The sequence below is a fragment of the Pipra filicauda genome, unplaced genomic scaffold (genome assembly GCF_003945595.2).
Source record: "Pipra filicauda isolate LSUMZ 115617 unplaced genomic scaffold, ASM394559v2 scaffold544_size365909_pilon, whole genome shotgun sequence".
NCBI lineage: Eukaryota > Metazoa > Chordata > Aves > Passeriformes > Pipridae > Pipra > Pipra filicauda.
This window is the reverse complement of record NW_024104692.1, coordinates 187,280-207,903: the sequence shown is the minus strand read 5'-3', so window position 1 is coordinate 207,903 and position 20,624 is coordinate 187,280. Positions and strand designations below refer to the sequence as shown.

Genomic DNA, 20,624 nt, shown 5'->3' with positions numbered 1-20,624 from the left:
TTAACTGAGGCCAATTCTTTTCTTAGTCATTGTACTCTTACATAAACATATAGTAAATTAAACAATCTAAAACCAGACGGGCATTTATTAGGGTTGTCTCTACACTTGCCTGAACATCACTTGGGGATGTGAGTCATAAAACATAAGCTGGATTTTAAGTTCCAAAGTTTAATTTAATGTCAAGTAGTACCAGGTACAAACTGAATATCCCTCTCATGGAAGAACATCTATTTAGTATTTAGGTCTGGTCTATTAACTGGTAAATCAAACAGATGTGGCCAAATCAGCTACTGAGATGATCTAAGATGTGCCATGTCTACAGCAGCCCTGACACTTCAAAGGCAAACCCAGGGAATCTCAAGGAGATGAAACATTTCCATCACAATAACGGGTGACGTGCGCCGGCAGGATACATGTAATAAAGGAAGGACAACAAGAGATGAAATGGAAATTTGTTTTGCAGAAGCCAAGAATAGAACATGATTTATATGCACTTATTTTAATTTATTTCAGGCTGAATGTAATTTATCTAAACTCATCAAAAATTAATAGGCCATACAGAAAGGAGTAGTAATAAATCCAAACTTGGGGCACAGAGAGTACATCTCTTCTCAGTCACTATTAGCACTTCACTATCTAATTAATCCACCACGTTATATCTCGCCTGGAAACCCAGGCAATCCCACTTGGTGGGACGGGCACTGACCACACAGCCCCCAGCACAGCCCTGGCACAGCCCTGGCACAGCCCCCGGTGTGCTGTATCATTAAGGACACCGACACGGAGACAGAGACCACTCCGTGCAGGGAGCCCCAGCAGGACCTGCTGCCCTGGAATGGGCCCCAAAGCTGTTCCAGCCCCCGAGGGCTCCAGGCCACAGTGCCACAGCTGGAGCACCACGTGTCCCTGGGAGGGAGCTCCCCAGGGGAAGGCACAAGGCAATGCTGCTCCAGCAGCTGAGCCCCCAGCAGAGGCTCTCACCCACCCCAGAGTAAATTCCAAGCACTTTCAGGAGAGCTGAAATCCCTGGGATACAGGAGCACCTCACAACTCGGTTAACACCTAAAAAGCCCGCGACAGCCACGTACGGCACCATCCCCACACACAGCTTGTGCCCAACACCAATGGCACCAAGGGCAGGGACAGAGCAGGGCCAGGGGCAGTGCCAGGCCAGCCCCCAGCCCCAGGCCCAGCCCCAGCCCCAGCCCCATCCTGGTTGCCATGTGCTGTGGTGCAGCTGGGGCAGGACAGGCAGCACATCGCCCGTGCCAGTCCCAGCTCAGTGGGACCCCGGGGATGGGGAGCGGTGCTACCTCCCCTCAGCCGAAGGCTGGGAAAGAAATGAGGGTGATGCTGTCCCCAGCAAAGAGCAAGCACAGAGCAGAACCCTCCCTGCCCCTCCTCGTGCCGATCCACAGTGGCTGTGCCAGAGGGGCTCCAGAGCCCAGCACAGGCAGCCCATGTCCAGGGGCTGCCAAGGGGACAGGGCTCTGGGCAGTCCCTCCAGCTTCCCACAGCAACTCAGAGGAGAGCTTGGCCATGGAGCCAGGCTGGAACAGCTGCTTGACACACGGACATGGAGCCCACTGACCACACAGCTGGAGCAGGAACCCAATGGACCCTGGTCTGTATTCAAATCCAAAAGAAATCAATGGGCACTCTAAAAGGAATATTTTCCTTTACCAAGGATGACAGTTTTAGTGAAATACTGGGACTCATATTTTTTAAAACTTCAGATACATCTTTCAGGGTTGGGCAATTTTGCCTAAAAGAGAAACTTTCGATGTGCCATAAGGGAGAAACTATTTTTGCAATCTTCCCTTTGGCTCAAAATCTGCTGCTGGGATTTTTCAGGAGGTAGCGCTCCGCACACTCGAAAAAAATGACGGCTCTAAAATACATATTTATGGTTTCCTGATATAGGGAATAAGAACAGAAGAAAGTAATGATAAGCTGCAGGAAATGTTAGAGAACTCCGGCAGCAGGACGGACAGCAAACCAGGACCAGCGGTGAAGTTGAGGGAAAACAAGAGTGAAAGGAAGTGTTGCTGTACTCCAGGCACTGCCCCGGTGCTGCTGGACAGGGACAGCACAGGCAAGCCCAGGGGTGCTCGGGCACAGGAGTGCTTGGCCACAAGGATGCTCGTCTGCAGGGATGCTCCAGTGCAGGCATCCTCAGACACACGGATGCTCCAGTACAGGAATGCTCTGGCACAGGGATGCTCAGGGGGGTCTGTCAGGGATCCTCGGGCACAGGGATGCTCAGACACAGGGATGCACAGCCACAGGGGTGCTCAGGTGGGTCCTACAGCAGTCCCCAGGCCTGGCACCACACACCAGCTCCAGCTCACTGGCTGCAATGACCCACAGCCGCGGGCGGGAGCCCCATCCTGGCAGGACCTGGTGTGTCACTCCCTCGGGTGACACAGTGTAACTCACTGCACCTCCACTGGGTTCCAGACTCAGGGAGTTGACCCTCCCAGAGAAAGTGAAATGCAAATTTGCAGAGCACAGGAGATAACATGCAGCAGAAAGTCAGGAGGCCAATCTGTTGCACAACTGGGAAATCACTGAGCCTGCGCTATCAGCTCCCATCGGCTCCTCCGGAATCAATGCCTGGTTGCTTAAAGGCAACAGAGTAATGATTCCAAAGGGCTTAAAAACCTGGTTTGGAGAAGATCTGAGGTCCTCGGGTACAAGGAAACATGTAAGGAAAGCTGTGTTGGGTGGGATGGAGACAGAACCTCCGAAGGCTGTGAAAGGCACAGCCCGGCTCCGGAACAAGGACCGGTGAGCCGAGATCGGGACACGCGGGAGCACTGAGGCCTCACCAAACCCAACACTGAACTAAACCCTTGTTCAGGGACAGGGACTGGGTGTTTGCTGGGTCAGTACCTGCCACTGTACCATCACACAGTCACATCCCACAGGGGTCCCACTGGGACTTCCAAGGCTGGGGACACTGGAGGTTGGAGGGAGTGGCAGCAGCCAGAGGCTGCAGGGCTGCCATGGGACCAGCGTCCAGCATCAGTAACCCTCACATCGACCCTGATGGCATCAGCCAAACCACTGCCAATCCATCAAATATGCCAGGACAGGGTGGGAGAGGGGCTGAGCATGGCTGTGCCATCCCGGCACTGCATCCCAACAGGAGCAGGAAGGACAGGAGACCTCACTGCTCTCCATGGCCAGGTCTGTGGGAAGAGCCTGTGGTGGCAATGGTGAGGGATGCGAGTGGGAGGAGAGCAGAGCCAGCAGGAGGGGGATCTGGCCCAGGAGGAGCTGACGACACAGTTCCCCCCGGACCCAATCATATTTAATTTTTCTATCAATTTTCATTAGCCTTTTCCCATGCCTCTAGTTCGTCCACAGCATTGCAGGATTTGTTAAAAATAAACCATTACTGTCTCAGGGAGCTCCTTGGCCAATTATTTTAATACTCCTGGGTACCAGTTATCCAGCTCTGCCACTTTTAAACTGCCTTACTTAAACTGTCACTTTTTAACCTTTTTCTTAGCAGTAGAAAATAGCTGCCATGAGCTTGCATTTTGCTGCTCCTTTGCAAAAGGCAAACGGAAATAATCACAGAAAACTTCTGCATCACCCCCACGTATTCCCTGCTTTGTCTTGTGAGGTCCAGCCCTGTGACAGGCTTCTGTTTGTACCTCAAACGTAATTCCCCTCCTGCAGCTGGTACCTGACCCAAGGATATTGAACATTTCAATTAAAAAATTTCCACCAATCTCAGAAAACAGATATTCAGGCATAAAAAAAAGACCTTCAGTGTGATGAAGTGTTTTTGGTGAGCGGGGCAAAATTAACACTATTGGACACCAGGAAGAATTTCTTCACTGAAAGAGTGGTCAGACATTGGCAGGGGCTGCCCAGGGAGGTTTGGAGTGCCCAGCCCTGGAGGTGTCCCAGGAAGGCCTGGCCGTGGCACTCAGTGCTCTGGGCTGGGGGACAAGGTGGGCATCGGGCACAGGGGGGATCCATGGGCTGGGAGGGCTTTTCCAGCCTCAGGGATTCTGGGATTCTGTGGTCTGGCAGAAACGCGCCTCATGAAAGGGTGGCAAGACAGGGGGCTCCAGCAGCAATCCCTCCTGCACCCCAAAAGCCCTCCAGCCCCAGTGCCAAAGGCTCCCCAGCTGCTGCTCTGGACCCACAGCTTTACAAGTCTCTGTTGGAACAAGTGCCTCGTTACCTCATTTGTTAATTGGCCACTTCTCCATCCCCTGTCGCCTCGCATTAACAAGCGCCACTGTCAGGGCCGCTCGGGCAGTGCCCACACCGGTGCCCGCCGGTCATTAAGCTCAGAGCTCTGCTAACGAGCACAGCCTGGAGCCGAGCGGGGCTGTTCCCTTAATGAACCTTATCTTAATTAATATCAGGAAAATTACACCGTTCCCCTCTCACAAAAGGAGGCAGAGCAGCATTGTGCAGGGAAATGCTTGTAGAAACAAGGAACCTCCAACTCATACCTCAGGTAAATTAGTGTGACTTTACTGCAGCTAATTGAGTTATCCTTAAATTATGCGCAGAAAAAAGCAGGGACTTTGCTCTCCCCACAATGTCCTCGTTAAAAATGCATCACCACTCCTCATCTCTCTGCTCAACAGCACAGGAACGTGTGTCTGTGTGACGTGTCCCTATCACACCCCACCCACCAACCTCAGCAGGTCTGGCAGGAAGGGGCTGAACAGGAGGGAGAGGGGACACAGGGGAGAGCCCCAAGCTCCAGAAGGCAGGACGGGGCCCCAGGTGCCACCAGGGCAGAGAGCAGCACACAGACACCATTCCCAGGCACTCCAGGTCCCCCACAACTACTCCTGCTGCTCACACACTCCTTGGATTTTCACGGGGAGGTGAGAGAAAGAGAGAGACAAACCCAGAGATGATGACGGGGGATGTCACTGGGAGTTTTTTAACTTTTGTTTCACTCTGAATGGATGAGGAATTCACCTTCTTCTTCAGAATTACTCCTGGGGAGCCTGCACACCCCGGAGCACCAGGGTTCAGCACCCCCAGCACTGCCCACAGCAGCATCCCCAGTGCCAGTGGGGTGCCTGGCTCAGCCAGTGCCACACAAAACCCCACCCCGGGCAGGCCACTCCAAAACTTGGCCTAAACGTAAGGAAAAGCCATCAAATGTGAAAAGTTTTGAGTGGAGTATTTTGTATTCCAACAAATGGCATTTTTTAGCAGAGTTGCTTAAATAGAAAACTTCCAAGGTATTTCCTGACGCAGAGGCAGCTGCCCCTTGGTTACACCTGCAGGAAATGTCCAGAGGTCTAAGATGTGGATCTAGTGGCCCCAGGGATGAGCACAGGGGGCAGGTGCTGGTGCAGTGCAGGGGCACACTGGAGCAGGGCCCGGTGCCAGACAAGGCCACAGCCATTTGCCAACATTTCAATTGTTGTTGCTGATTGGTTTTTTAAGTTTTTTTGCTGTTTTTTCATTTAAGTTTTGTTATACTAAAGAAAGCAACAGAAAAGCAAAGGCATCACATCCTTCCCGCTGCACTGGAGGCTCCAAGATACACAACTAATTTCTCCTGCACTTAATTTCTGCTGAGAAGAACTGATGCCAATTGAATTTCTTTTAATAAAAAAAGCCTTTTGCTGAAAATAAAATTTTATTTTAAGGAATACAAAACTTTTTCTAAAATATTTTCAGCTTTGCTATCAAAGTTCTCCCTTGCCAATCTCTTTTGCTGTCTGGTCCCCTTGTTTAATTTTGTAATTAAGAATGCAGTAAAGGAGATGGAGAAAACTAAAGCACTTCAGTGTCTCAGTAAGGGGACAGAGCAGAGCAAAGCAATGCCCTGGGCAGCACTTCCAGTGCTCACATGACTGACTCATTTTCAAGTCCATTCAACACTCAGAAGCTCCAGCACAGCCGATTCTGTGGGCATGGTGACCTTACATGGCTCCCAGGAACAGGACTTGTGAGAAAGGCCACAGAATCCCAGAATGGTTTGGGCTGGGAAGGACCATGAAGACGATCCAGTTCCACACCCTGCCATGGGCAGGGACACCTTCCACTAGCCCAGGTTGCTCAGGGCAGAAGTAAATTTGACAAAAGTAAAATATCTTGGTGTCACGCTACCACTCTCAGAATGACTGTGACCAGGAAAAGCACCTGGAGGCAACACCAGCAGGGCTGGGGCTGCCCAACCCCCCCCAGGACCACCCAGGAGCTGCTGGAAGGAACACAGCCACAACAGGCTGTGCCAGAGACAGTGCAGGTGAGCTGCCAGGACCACTGCCTGGGAAAACGTGGACCCTCAGGAGTCTCAGGAGTGAGGCTCCTAAGGCATGAAATCCCCCTCTGAAGTCAGGGAGGAGAAGGAATGAAGCCAACACCTTCAACCCTCTGCTCCAGCAATCTGCCTGGGTGCCCGAGTCACCCCGGGGGACCCCACTGTCCCTGCTGGAGGCCGTGGGTGCCCCCGGCAGCAGTCCCGGGGGGCTGCCTGCACCCCAGCCCAGCACAGGGGGACCAGGATGGTAACAGGCAGCACCAGGACGGCTCCTCTGCCAGCTCTGGCACTGAGGGATGACATGGGGACAGTGGGTTCCAGTCCAGCTGTGTCACAAAGCCACAGCATAGGAGAGTTCCCAGGGATATGGCAATGCTCACTCTGCTTTACCCGCTGAAATTAGGGAATGTGCTGCTTTGCTGTGTGCCATCAGTTAAACTCTCGTTTACATATGCACAGAGGAAAACATTCTCAGATTTCCCAAAGCAGGGTCTCCTAGGGCAGGATCTCCTGCAGCAGGATCTCCTCGCTCCCAGGCAGCCTTTCCTTCACACCCGAATGAGATCCGACTGTCCTCCCTGCATCCTCCCCGTGTACAGAGCCACCTTCACATGCCATTTCCTTCTGACACATGGACACTCCACATGTGCACCCACCAGCACAGCTGGAGTTATACTGGAAAAGACTTTTCACAAAGCAAAGTGACTCCATTTGGAAGCCTGGTGCCCCTCATAACCAAGGCTGTTGGAACAGCAGCCCGGCCCACACCTACAGAGGAAGGATCATCTCTGTCCCCTGTGATAACATGTGGGAATACTCCGATATGATGTGACAAAGAGGCCCTGTGTGTGACACAGGCATCGTCACCTCTACAGCAGCCATGAGATACTGTGGCCCAACAAGCCTGCTGCTCAGCCCTGCCCTGCCACAGCTCCAGGAGCACAGGGATCCTGCCCTCCAGGTCACCACGAACCACCCACAGAGGAAGCCAACATTTGCAAAGGATCAGAGCATAAACTTTAAATTCCCAGAGATGTGGGGATGTGGCTGTTTCCATTCCTGTCCTCACATGCTGGGAACTGACTTCCCTTTTCTGTCCCTTTCCCCTTCATTAACCAGCACCCCCAAGCCCCAGTCCCTCCAACTATCATGAACCCCTTCATTCCCGTTGTCTTGGCTGGTCACCAGGAGCACAGTGGTGACTGCTGTTCCCAGGTGCCCAGAGGTTCTGTACCTGCAACTACTTTTATGGTGAAACAGCATTTGTGCATCAACACAAACGGATGTCTCGAAGGACCAAGATTCCATCCTCCAGCAACGGGACTGAACCACGCTGGTGCACAAATCCCTGTACGGGCCGGAATGTCATGGCCAGGTCACAGCCCCAACCAGCTGCACCTGGGAACAGCAGGACACAGGTGAACAGAAAATCAGGCACCGCATGGCATCGAGATGGGAACGGGAAACACGTCAGGAGAGCGGATCACTGCCAGCACGAGTGTGACGGGAGAGCTGCCAGGCTGTGACTGAGCACAGAGATCCTGAACTTCTGCTTTCGTCCGCCAAGGAAACGGCTCAAATCTTGTCATTCTGGAAGGATTTGAAGAAGCTGCTCGAGCTTCATGGACAGAAGCAGTACCTGAGAGGTTTCACAGCATCACAGATGGGGCAGATGCAGGCAGCAGCCCTAGGAGGACAAGGCTGCTGCGGTGAGCACTGTGCTTTGGGCAGCCCTGCTGCCTGTGCCACCACCTGGTAGGGGGACAGCCCCACATCCCCCTACTCCCCAGAATTCCCATCCTCTTGGGAAAGGTGTTTAAAGGACATCTCTGTGGATACCAAAGCTGGGAACAAATGCCAGCCCAGATGCCAGCCCAGCAGCTGGGAATTGCATTAATTCCCCCCAGCACCAAAAAAAGTACCTGCTCCCTCCAAGAAGGGTGTTCTATGGGAGATCAAGGGTGTAACCATCCAGCATCTCAGCACCCGGCAGGGTGGAAATAAAGGCCTTGTAGAGGCCTGGAGAGCAGGAACAGTCTGCTCAGGGCTGGGGTTTCCTTTGCCCCGCAGTGGGCGAGGGCGGCGTGGCCAGGGGGGCTGGGCAGTGGGGGCCAGGACAGTTCCCCCTTGCAGTGTCCTCAGCCTCTCTGCCCCACTGCCCCCAAGACCACCATCCTGCCCCCCTCTACCTATTCCTTTTTTGGAAGGGGAAGAATTCACTGCTGGGGCTGTACCCGTCCCCTCTGCCCAGCGCAGAGCTCACCAGCTGCCAGCCCCTGGCACTCTGGGATTTCCTCCTGACGGACAGGAATTGCCAGACAAGCAAACTCCTGCAAAGCGCAGCCGAGCAAGTAAGTGCTACAAAATAAGAGCAATTTATTCCAGGGTTTACGAGTCAGTCTGTGGTCCTCAGAGATAATTCTGCTGTCAGGTGCTTATGTTCCTCCAGCACTGCCAGGCTACACGAGCTGCTTTCGTGTCTCTATTAGCCACACATATGCAGATCCCCCTTTTCCACATTATATTTGCATTCAACACGTAAAGCTTTGCTTGGTCTGTGCTGCAAACTAAGCACAATTCTGTCATGAGATTGCATGGAAAACCATAGTGGGCTTCTGACCAGCATTTGCTATTTGGGACACTGGAACCTACTGGTCTTTCTGGAAAGTTCTGGCAGTCTGGAAATGCCTTTTGAACCCACCCTGTCCCAGCTACACACTGGAGTTTTGCTGGCCAAGTTGCATTGTGTCTCTCACTTGGGAGCAAACCACCCCTCACTAAGATTTGAACTTTAATCTTTTCTGTGAGGGTGGTGAGGTCTTGGCATAGGTTGCCCAGAGAAGCTGTGGCTGCCCCTGGATCCCTAGAAGTGTCCAAGGCCAGGCTTGGAGCAACCTGGGCTAGTGGGAGGTGTCCCTGCCCATGGCAGGGGGTGGCACTGGGTGGGCTTTAAGGTTCTTCCAACCCAAACCATTCTGGGATTCTATGACTCTATAGGGGAATGTGGCAGAAAAAGCCACAACAAACCCTCATGGTTCTGTGCCAGGCAGAGGGAGCTACGGGAGGGGCAACTGCTCCCCTCAGGTCCTTCTACTCTGGTTTGGGGGTGACTCCCCATGACCCCCCATGCTGGAGAGCACAGCTCGAGACCAGCCTGGCTGGTGTCCACACAAGACATCGGCAGGTCAGCCTGTCACTAATTGAATTATACCTGCATTACTTAATAAACAAAGAAAACTCTCCACATTACAACGATGTAATCCTTTAATTGGTTTATGAGCACAGAGTCCCACAGGAAGTGTCACAAATCCATCAGGATGCCCTGAGCACTGTGTTTCTGAGCTGGAGAGATAAGGAGTGTCATATGCCAGCGGTCAGCTCTGGGATCAGCTGGCAGTGGAGTTGAGCCAGCACTGTGCTCTGCTCCACACCACCGAGCACCCCCAGCACCAGCACCCCCAGCACCAGCACCCCCAGCACCAGCACTCCCAGCAGCACTCCTGAGAGCTGTGGAGCCACCTGCACCAGCAGGACCCGGCAGCCAGACCCTGTCCCCCAGCACCGCTGCCCCTCCATCATGGGCTGCTGCCCATCCAGTGTGCAGGGTGACCCCCCTGCTCTGGTGTGCACCACAGAGCTGTCCCAAAGGGCACCCAGGGCCTCTTCCAGGCACAACATCAGGGGCAGGTAAGCACTGCAGACCCTCGGTGCCTCCAGCCCCTTGTCTGCACTGGGTCCATCAGGCCTTGCCAACACAGTCCCATCTGACTCCCCAAATGCACATGAGGGGATGCTGGGTCCTCCTCACCCATCACCTCAGCCTAGAAATCCCCTTCTAGTGCCCCACACAACATGCTAACGCAGGTGTAGACCAGAACCATGTCCGTGAAACTCACCCCACTTTGGAAGGGCACAGGAGCCTTAGCAGAGGGAAACCGCACTGCAGGAGGCAGATATCCTGCTCCACGCTGCCTGGCAGGAGGCAGGTATCCTATTCCATGCCACCCCATGCATGCACGTGTCAGCTCAGGATCAAGCCTCTGCTGTAAAAAACCTACATTGGCATGTGAAGCATCAGCAGTGTTGCTCCAGCTTGCACTGGTAGCCAGGCCAAGGGCGAGGAGGGGACAGGGCACAGGCACTCGCTGGCCACACCAGAGGGGATGGGGCGTGGGGCATGGGATTGCAGCTGGGACCCCACAGACTCTGCTCTCCCCACCATCTGCGCTGCACGGGGACACCTGGATTGCCAGGAACGTGTGTGCTGCTCCCCGGATGTTTGGGGGTTTTCTGTGCCTGGGATCACAGGAACAACACACTGCACCCTTGGACTATGAGTGATTCCTCTGATCCATATATGGTAATCAAAGTGCTCTCGCCCTTCACTTTTCTCCTTTATCCTTCACCTCTCTTCCCATCCCCAGTGCGGACCAGGGAAGCATTACTGACCACTGGGGAACCATTTGGTTATCTGATTTCACCCATTTGCTCCAGCTGGCGAGGAGCAAGTCCAGCCTCTCCCCAGCATTACTAGTCTCACATCCTGCTGGCCACAATTTCACTCCTCATTACTGTTCTTTATTTATTGTTATTATTTCAGCTTTCCAGATGGAATTTAAATGCAGTCACACACTCTGTACATTGGCTTCTTTAATGCTTCTTAGAAGGAATGAAGCTTATTCAGCTCAGCCCTTTGTGCCTGTCGCTGCCACTGCAGGAGGCCCTGGCAGAGCCGGCGCGGGAGCACCGAGGGGCCGCGGAGCCGAGCGGAGCTGAGCCCGCAGCCGAGCGGCGCCGCAATCACGGGCATTCACCAGAGCAGGTCTGCCGGTACCCTCTGGATACACAGCACAATGCTACCCAGGAATGCTCATTTAAAAACTATTGTCCTGATCTGCTCCCTCAGGAATTAGCACAATCCTCAGCCAGCAGTAGCAGCAGCTGTAACCATCCATCCCGACCTACTGAGTCTTTTTCCACAGTGTTTATCACGTTTTCCTTCTAGAACAGGGAAGGACGTGGAGGTTGCTTCAACCCACAGAAGGTGTGTGTTTGCTGAATGCTTCTTTAATAACACAGGTTAGAAACAGCGTGTCTGACCCAGGGTAGGAACGGGCCATAATGAACATAACAGGAATACCAGCCCAGGGGGAGGCAACCCCCCATTTCAACTGTATCAGAACACTGTAGTGACGTCAGGCTGTGTGTGCTTGGCCTGTTACCAGCAAATAGAGCAAACAGCCCCTGAGCGGGGTGGCAGGGAGAGCCCAGCACCACTATGGCACACAGCAGGGCGGGCAGGGATAGCCCAGCACCACTATGGCACACAGCAGGGCGGGCAGGGATAGCCCAGCACCACTATGGCACACAGCAGGGCGGGCAGGGATAGCCCAGCACCACCATGGCACACAGCAGGGCGGGCAGGGATAGCCCAGCACCACTATGGCACACAGCAGGGTGGGCAGGGATAGCCCAGTACCACCATGGCACACAGCAGGGCGGGCAGGGATAGCCCAGCACCACTATGGCACACAGCAGGGCAGCAGCCCCAGAATCTCTGTCTCTGGGAGGTTCCCTGGTGCCCAGCACTTTGGTGCAGGTCAAAGGGGACACCCCAAGACCCCACATCCACAGCAAGGTGGGGTAGAACCCTGGATTGACCTCAGCCCGAGGTAGCCGAATATCCTACAGTGGAGCTGGAGGTGCCTGGGGACAGGGGAAGACGGCAGTGGGCCAAGGCCAACTCTGCTCTCCAGACTCCTGGCTGTGTCTCCTCTGACACCCGCCTGGGCAGCAGCTCCCCCAGGCCCCTCTCTGCACCCCTAGGACTGTGGTGGTGGGCCAGCACAGCCCCACCACTGGGCAGAGCTCACCAGGTGCCCACCACTGGCAGCCCCCATGGGCAGCTGCCATCAGGGCAAGGCCACCGCTTCTCAGGGCACGGCCAGGGCATTCATCACCTGCTCAGGTGAAAATGCCCCTCAGGCCAGGCACCATGTCACAGATCCTCTAGGCTCAACACTCAAGGCCAATGCTCCCTGAAGACCATGTGTCATGGAAAGAAACTCAAACTTCTCCTGGGCTGGCAGCCTCTGTCGAGACAGGTGTTGCTGTGAACCTCCCAGCCCATGCAGACAACCCCTGGGCACTGCCATTTGCTGTGGCTTTCTATGAAATGTTTAAAAGCCAGTGCTTTTAAAGCTTTTGCAGCACACACAACTTCATGCACAACTCCTCTGCTACTTCCAGGAGCTTCTCTACGCTGAGGGGTTCCAGAGAATGCCCTGTGCCCCCGCCCCAGGCACCACGACACAGCAGAGACATGGCAGGCACACGCAGGTCCTACATGGGTGGTGCTGCCCAGAGACAGGAGTCACCTGTGGTAATGAGGGCAACGGCACAGCCAGAGCCTGGAGCATCCCGGGCCATGTGAACGGCCTAAGGACTGCGGAGGGATTAATGACGTGCTGCCTAAGCCGACACAAGTACGTTAAGTGCCAATCTGGAAGCAGGACCGCAATGCTCAGACACCTCACCATGGACAGACCAGGACAAAAGCATTGCTCTGCAACTCCAAATTGCACAAACAGCTGTGAGGGTCATGGGGGACTGAACAGCCCTTACACCGAGCTGCTTGCAGGACTCACCCACTGCTACACATGTACCTGGCTACACTTGTCCTGCTGCTGACCAGATCACGGGCTGAAATCTCTCCCTTGTGTCTCGAAGAGGAGCAAACCTCCCCGCCTCGGACAACTAAAGAGCTGCCATGGGGCACTAACCACGTCCCCATGGTTACTTCCAAAACACACCAGACCCTGATGGAGGGCTCCTCACTGCTCATCAGTGGGGGATGCAGAGAAGGGAGGTGTGTGTGGGACATCTACAGGGTCCAGCTGCAACAAGAGGGGGGTTCCCTGCAAGGGACATGGAGTACTGGAAAGGAGGCTGCACCCTCAAAACCGCTCAAGAAGCACAGTCCTTGCCACATGCCTGGGGACAAGGACACATCTGTTTGGAGCGGCCCAGGGCAACAAGTGATGAGCAGCCCACAGAGGAGGCCCCTTGTGGGTGCTCTGCTGGCAGAGCCTCTGCAGCTACACATCACCCAGCAGAGGCTGGTTCTCCCCACAGGCACCCCCAGCCCCAGTCCCCAGAACAGCCCATGGGGCCTGAGTGCTGCCAGACCCACAAGTGACGCAACGAGGACAGGTCATCACCTGAGTCCACCCGCAGCACGTCCCCAGCCCACCACAGGCCATACCAAGGATCTGCACAGTCCCTGCTGGGACAACCTGCCACTGGGCACTGGCAAACACCACGGGAGGCAGGACTGGGGCTTGTGCTGTTCTCATCCTGTTTCTTTACACCATAGAGGTGGAAGATGCTCGACTGTCTGGGCTCAGTCGTGGCACTCAGGGCTCCGCCGCTCTCCTGGCCAGGGTGCCATCGCTGTGCAGAGCCCTTCCCACATGCCTGCAATACAGTCGGCTGTCTCCAAGGCAGCCTCGGCCAAAGCTGAGGCTTGGAGGCAGGAGGAGAGCAGCAGTCACTGCTCGGGAGATGCAGTTTGGAGCCTGGTCCCCAAGAGCAGCATCACTGCAGCCGGGCACCAGCGGAGATGAGACATGAGGCTGACGTGTCAGGAGGAGCCGTGAGCACAGCAAACCTGCCCACGGCACAGCGACACCAAACCTGCCCACAGCGACACCAAACCTGCCCACAGCACACACAGCACAGCAACACCGGCTCTGCACGGAATCACAGCCGGCAGCAGAAGGCTCCCTGTGAAACACCACGTACCCGGCGGCACCACTGACTCACAGCTGACAAGGCGACAAATCCCGCTCGCCTTACTCAGACCCGCTCCCACGAGCCCTATCAGGGAGCTTTACATCAAGGGTTTCAAAAGTGCGTTGGAGAAAACAACAACAAGGCAGCTCCCAGAGCCCCGGCAGCGCTGCCACCAGCACCTGCCCTCCTATGCCACCAGCACCTGCCCTCCTGTGCCACAGCACCTGCCCTCCTGTGCCACCAGCACCTGCCCTCCTGTGCCACAGCATCTGCCCTCCTGTGCCACAGCATCTGTCCTCCTGTGCCACAGCACCTGCCCTCCTGTGCCACAGCATCTGCCCTCCTGTGCCACAGCACCTGCCCTCCTGTGCCACAGCATCTGCCCTCCTGTGCCACCAGCACCTGCCCTCCTGTGCCACAGCATCTGCCCTCCTGTGCCACCAGCACCTGCCCTCCTGTGCCACAGCATCTGCCCTCCTGTGCCACAGCACCTGCCCTCCTGTGCCACAGCACCTGCCTTTCCTCTGTCCACAGCACCTGCCTTTCCTGTGCCCATGGTACCTGCCTTTCCTGTGCCCATGGCACCTGCTCTCCTGTCCTGGGCAGAGACTTCACATCCCAGGCAAACTCTTAACTCTGGCTTAAACCCAGAGAAGTTTAACTCACACCTCACCCACGTGCAGCAGAACATGTTTGCATGACTCGGTTTAAAGCAATCTCATCCCAACCCTGGGACCAGCAGCGCTGTCACCAGGGGACTGAGAACACATCCTGAGGATTCCCATTGGTGTGACTTTCTCCACCGTCCTTTTTCCTTGTTGTATATGTTTTCCTCACACACCTTCTGTCCCACAGCTGGTCAGTCCTGCTGCAGGAGGCACAGAGCTGCCACAGCTCACTACGGTGGGCTCCTGCTTCTCTGTCCCCCATGGCCAAATACAGAGACCAGGGAGTACAAAGAATTAGAAACAAATACACAGGGAATTTCAGCTATCTGGCAATGAAACAATGCTGAGCCAACAAAAACTGAAGAGTTTAATCTGTCTCCAATCCAAAAGAATTCCAATATGATCTTGACAGAGAAGCCTAAACAAAAACTTAAAGGGAAAAAAGATATTCCATTTTAAAGCAAAGTTACCTAATCATGTGCTTTCATGGAAATGTTTTTGGCAAGAGACAGTTCCCAGGGAGAAGCTTTTTGTAGAAGAGCAACCTCAAAAGTACAGCACTGGACACAGGCTCTGCAGCATCAGGAACTGGCTCAAATGATCCGAGGTCCCGCTGGCCATGTGCTACGCAACTAGAGGCACCCATCAAGGTTCCCATTATTGCCTCAATTAGCCATTTGACAAATCACCTTCTGCATTATCCTGCCTGTTGGGGCAAATATTACTTGCAGAGCCATTTATTCCATGAGAACACAAGAGCTGCTGCCCGGCTCAGGAGGCAGGCACAGGGTGCCCAGCCTGTGCCTCAGTGGCCAGCGAGCCAGCCAGGATGGGGCAGGGAGCCCCTCGGACACCAGAGAGACCCTCACACAGCTAAATAATGGGATAACTGGGCAGTTAAAGCAGCTGCCAGGGATACCTGCACCCACGGTCCTTGTCAGGGCACAGCTCCTGGCACCACACAGTTTCACACTCTACGGACCCACGGAGTCCTGGCTGAGGGACCAGGGGTGGCCCAGGGGCTCAGCACCTGTCCTTGGCTTGAGGGGCTTCAGGCAAGGGTGTCCTCCGAGAGCCCTGCATTCACCTCTCCTCACCCCACCTGCTCTCCCCGAATGCCAACCCCTCTCCCTTCCTCTGCAGCCTCTTAGTTCTCCAAGAGCCGACAGTTAGAGCTCCACAGAAGACAAACGGGTGCCATCACTATCCCACGTCAGGCTGCAGGCACTCAGCCAGACACTGCTGGCACCACAGCCCCGTGAGCAGGCCTGCGGCTCACTCGGAGGTGTAGGAGAGGTCTCCATCCCTCCTTGAGAGCCCCACCAGACCCATGCCAGCTCCAGAGAAAGGTACATAGGGACACAGACCCACCCCTGCAGCAGGACTGTGTGGGAACACCTTCAACAGCCTGGATCTGGGCACTGCACAGAGGAATTCCATAACCTAAGTTACTTCTTCAAGATTTGTCATTTTGTTTTCAAAATGACACCTCAAACTCCAGGGTACCAGAAGGTGTATCTGACTAATTCTAAGCAAATGTTTCTATTTCGCTGCAAAGTACATGATTATTTGACATATATTTCTAGAAAGAATGGTTCACTCTTCAGCAACAAAACATTATACTTTGGATAAGGTTTGGATTTGGCTTTCCAGGCTTGAATATGTCTCCAGTGGTGCCTCTGTTCAACCACATTTCTGTCTGCTACCCAGCTACATGGACAACAACAAGCTTTTGTTTCCAAAGCATTTTAGGTAACTACCTCAAGAATAGTTTTTTTTAAAACACACACACACACAAAGCCCACTCTTAGCACAAACTTCATCATATAGTCTCAGCAAGCACATTTTAATAGTGTGATATTGAAAAGTAATTTTACTACTAGCTAGAAAAGTCTGAAGACTGCAGAGGATATATTTAGATGCGTATAAATAGACAACACTCAGTGATGTCTGGCCCAAGGAGTACAAATCTTCCCTAATGCATAGAATGTGCCTGGCCCAAAACGCTTGAGCAGCACTTAGACAGCCTTTTCAGTTTGGCTCAGGCTCTGAGCCCGCTAATAGCGAGGCCATTAGAGCGGCGCTCCGGCCTCGCTGCTCGCGCAGGGAATATGCAAAGATCGCTCTATAAAACCCAGCCTGTTACCACATCTGAAAGCACAGGCAGTATTGATCAGCGATGGAAAGTCATTAGCTCTCCAGCCTCTGAACCACCTCCACGTGCCCCAGAGGAGAACGAGCCCTCCAGGCACCTCAGGGTGCTCCATCTTCCCAAGACAGGCACCCCATGTGCCAGGCCCATCCTTCATGGTGCACCCGCCTTCATGTCTCTAATCTTTCTCAAAAAATTGGGGAAGATCTGGTTTCTTCTTGACACGCTGCTCCGCCACATCTCTTCTGAGTTCCCACCATTCTGTCCCACACCACCAGCCAGCCTTCCTCCCCCCATCAGCACTCACACCTTCAGCTGCCAATGGGAGCCTCTCCAGACAAGAGCCATATGAAAAATTCAAACCAATCCCCTGGCATGGCATCCTGAGCACTGCTGCAGCCGAGCCCGGTGCTTCTCCTGGCCACAAGGACGACAGGAGCACTCAACCTGCCAGCTCTCACTGAGACAGGACAATCTGGAGCCCACTCCCACAGCTGAAGGTGTTTGGTGGAATGGGACAACCTGGAGCCCTCTCCTGCACCTGGAAGTGTTTGTTGAACTGGTGAACTAGTTCAGCTTTGAACTTGCACTGGGCACTTGAGATATCCAGGATTTGCTTCCACTGACTGCCCTGCCATGATAAAATCAGAAACTGCTCTTTCTGAAAGCAGAAAGATGATCTAATATGCCAGGAGACGTTTCTTAGCGAGGCTTGTGACTGCAGGCCGAACTGGCGAGCTCTGGTGTTCATTCTGATCCAGCCTTACGCATTTAAACACATTTATTATGCATTTAAACAAATGCATAATCCCTTGAGTACAGTATATATATAGAACCATGGATCGGGAAGGTGTTGGGCACCAAGAACACTCAGGCTCTGGTACAGCTCCTTGTGCAGAGTCGAACCTGGCTCCCAGATCAGCAGCAGAATCACCAGGCCTGGCTCCAGAGCCCACTGGCACACACATCCCCCTGCCAGGACCGACTATGGCAGCACCACGGAGCCTGCTCCGATGTGGGGCCCATACACAGGAGCGGGTGCCCAGCCGGAGTCCCTGGGGCAGCACGTGCAGCCCCGAGCACACGGGTCCAGCAGCGGGCTGTCCCGGGACACAGCCCCGCCACACGGGGACAGACCGCTCCCGGCACAGGCGGCTCCGCCCCGCGCTCCTGGACACAATCAGGGCCAGGATCGGTGCTGCCAGAGCCATCCCAGGGCCCTCCACCTGCAGATGCGCACCCGGAACCAAATGGGCTAAATCCCGGGACGGATCCATTTTGCCTCGCCAGCGTACTGCCTGGCTGCGCTGGCCTGAGCAGCCCTGGACACGCAGCGCTCGCCCGAGGATGCTCAGAATGCACGAGCTGACACCACGTGTCACGCAGAACATGTGAAATGGAAGCGTGGGTGGGGAGGATCACCAGCACGACAGCACGATGGCCAAGGGCAGGACTCCCGGCTCCACGGCAGTCACCTGGAGGCTGCACAGGGCTGGGCTTGGCTGGGGGCACCTGCTGTCCTACCCCTGGTCTCCAGGACTGGTGAAGCCGTGTTCATGACCATAGCTGGGACCAACACCTTCCTCTGCTCCAGACATGCAGCGTAATGAGAAACGGTCCCTGCCCCGGAGACGGGACAGACGGAGGGAGGGAGGGAGGGAGGAGGTGAAGCGCTGCTGTCCCGGGATGCAGAGGAACTGCAGAGCCGGTGTCCTCCAGATCATGTTGGCAAAGACCAGCCCGGAAAGGGGCTTCCCCAGTCCTCCTGGCCCAGATATGCCCGTGCCCATCTCACACCGGCCCGTGCCCGCACCCGCTGCTCGCCGCCAGCTGCTCCAGGGCTCCAGGAGTCTGTGTGCTCCGGCATCCGCTCCTGGAGCCGGGAGGGCTGATGCTCCGACATCAACATGGCTGCGAGGCTCCGCCGGCTCCTCCACCGCTGCTCTGCCATCTCCCCAACGGGAACCTTCCGGCGGGGAAGGTCCATCCTGTCCTACATTCTCTCTCCCGCTGACAGCGGTGCTCGCCACGGAGAGGGCGAAGGAGATGGAGGAGAGCGCACCCGCATCCCGGGACGCGGGGGACCGCGGCGGTCCCCAGGAGAGAGGAGCGGGGGGAGCGGTGTGTGTGTGGCGGGCAGGGGCGCCGGGACGGGGCAGGGGGAACCGGGGGGTTCCTGCTCCCTCCGACACAGCCCTTCACCCCCTGAGCCGCGGCCCCGGCCCCGCGGGAGCGCCCCGGGATGGTTCCGCGCACAGAGGCGCCTCCGCCCGCTCGGGCAGCGCCGCAGCGCCAGCGGTGCCGCGTAACCGGGCGGCGGCGGCGGCAGCAGCGCGGTGCGGAGGGGGCGGCGGCCGCGGCACGGGCGGCCCCGCAGCATCCCCGGCCCGCAGCATCCCCAGCCCAGCCCAGCCCAACGCGGGCGGCCGCCGGCGCCGTCCCGCGGGCAGCGGCGGCAGCGCGGCCCGGCCCGTCCGCGGGGTGCCCGCCCCGCCGCTCCGCTCCGCGCCCCGCGCTCCCCGCCGCCGACGCCGCCGCCCTCCCGGGAGTGGCGTCCCCCCACCGCCGACGCCCCCGTACCGGCGCCCCCGCCGCGCCGCGGGCTCGACCTGCCCGGGCCGTTCGGGACCCGCCGGCCCGTCCCCCGCCGCCCCGTCCCCCGGGCCGGTACCGCGGTGCAATGCAGATGTGCCGGGCGCGACTTCCCCCCCCGCGTTACCTGGAGCCTCCGGGGACGGGCGGCGGCCGGAGCGCGTCCCCTGCGGGTGCGGCCGCGGCCGGGCCCCGGCGGGCTGCGGGCGCTGGCGGCAGGCGGGCTGCCCGCCGCTCCGCCCCGAGCCGGCGCTCACCACCCGCATCCTACCGCGGCTCCGCGGCGGGGCTGCCCGCGGCCGGGGCGGGCAGGGCGGCCCGGGGACGGCCCCACGCGGCGGCTCGGGCGGGCGGCGGCACACGCACACACGCGCGGGCGGGGGCGGGGGGCGCGGGGCAGCCCGTCCGCATCAGCCCGCCGAGCCCGCCCGCATCGCCCCGCATGGCCCCGCACCGGGCGGCCCGCCCCGCTCCGCGCCCGCCGGTGCTGACCTTGCCGTGTACCTGCGCCAGGTTAATCCTCGCCAAGCGCTGCCGGTCCGCGCCCCGCTGCGGGATCCTGCGCGCCGGGCGCTGCGCTGGACGGACGGACGGACGGAGAGATGGACGGACGTGGCCGGGGAGCGGGCAGCCCCGCCGCCGGGCCGGCGCCTCCCGGGTGCGGGTGCCGCTAGCGCGGGGCGGCCGGCGGCAGGGCCATGCGGCTCCGCGCCGCTCCGCGCCGGGCGCGCTCAGGCGGAGCAGCCGCGGCGGCGGGGCAGGGCGGGGAGCGCGGCGCCCGCGGCTCGGCCCTCCGCGGCGGCGGCTGCTGCGCCCATCCTCCGCGCCGCCGGCCTCCGCCCGGCCCCGGCCCCGGCCGCGGGCAGCCGCGCCGCTCGCTGCCGCATGGAGCAGCCGCCGCCTCCCCCGCGCCGCGCCGCGCCGGGGCGGGCTGGAGCAGCCGGGCCCTCCCCGCCCCGCCGCACGCACGGCTGAGCCACAGCCGCCCGGCCGCAGCCGCGCAGACGTGCGGCCGGGCCGCCCCCCGCCGCGCCGGGCTCCGGGCTGCGCGCCGCCGGGCGGGACCGGCACCGGGCACCGGGCACCGGCAGGGACACGGACACCGGCACGGACACGCCTCCGCCTGGCCCGCCGCGCCGGGGCCAGGCTACAGCGA

The 20,624-nt window shown here is 57.2% G+C and overlaps 1 protein-coding gene across 3 annotated transcripts in view; it reads right to left on the bottom strand.

The window, feature by feature from the left end:
- The window catches only part of LRFN5 (leucine rich repeat and fibronectin type III domain containing 5), a 36,107-nt gene extending 15,930 nt beyond the window's left edge, over nucleotides 1-20,177 (bottom strand). Inside the window, exon 1 of one of the 3 annotated variants that reach the window (XM_027742083.2) lies at nucleotides 19,961-20,177. The gene's annotated coding sequence lies outside the window, so the exon portion shown is untranslated. The remainder of the gene's footprint in view (nucleotides 1-19,960) is intronic. The other 2 variants (XM_027742080.2, XM_027742081.2) reach the window with 2 other exon arrangements.
- Nucleotides 20,178-20,624: the final 447 nt, after the last annotated feature.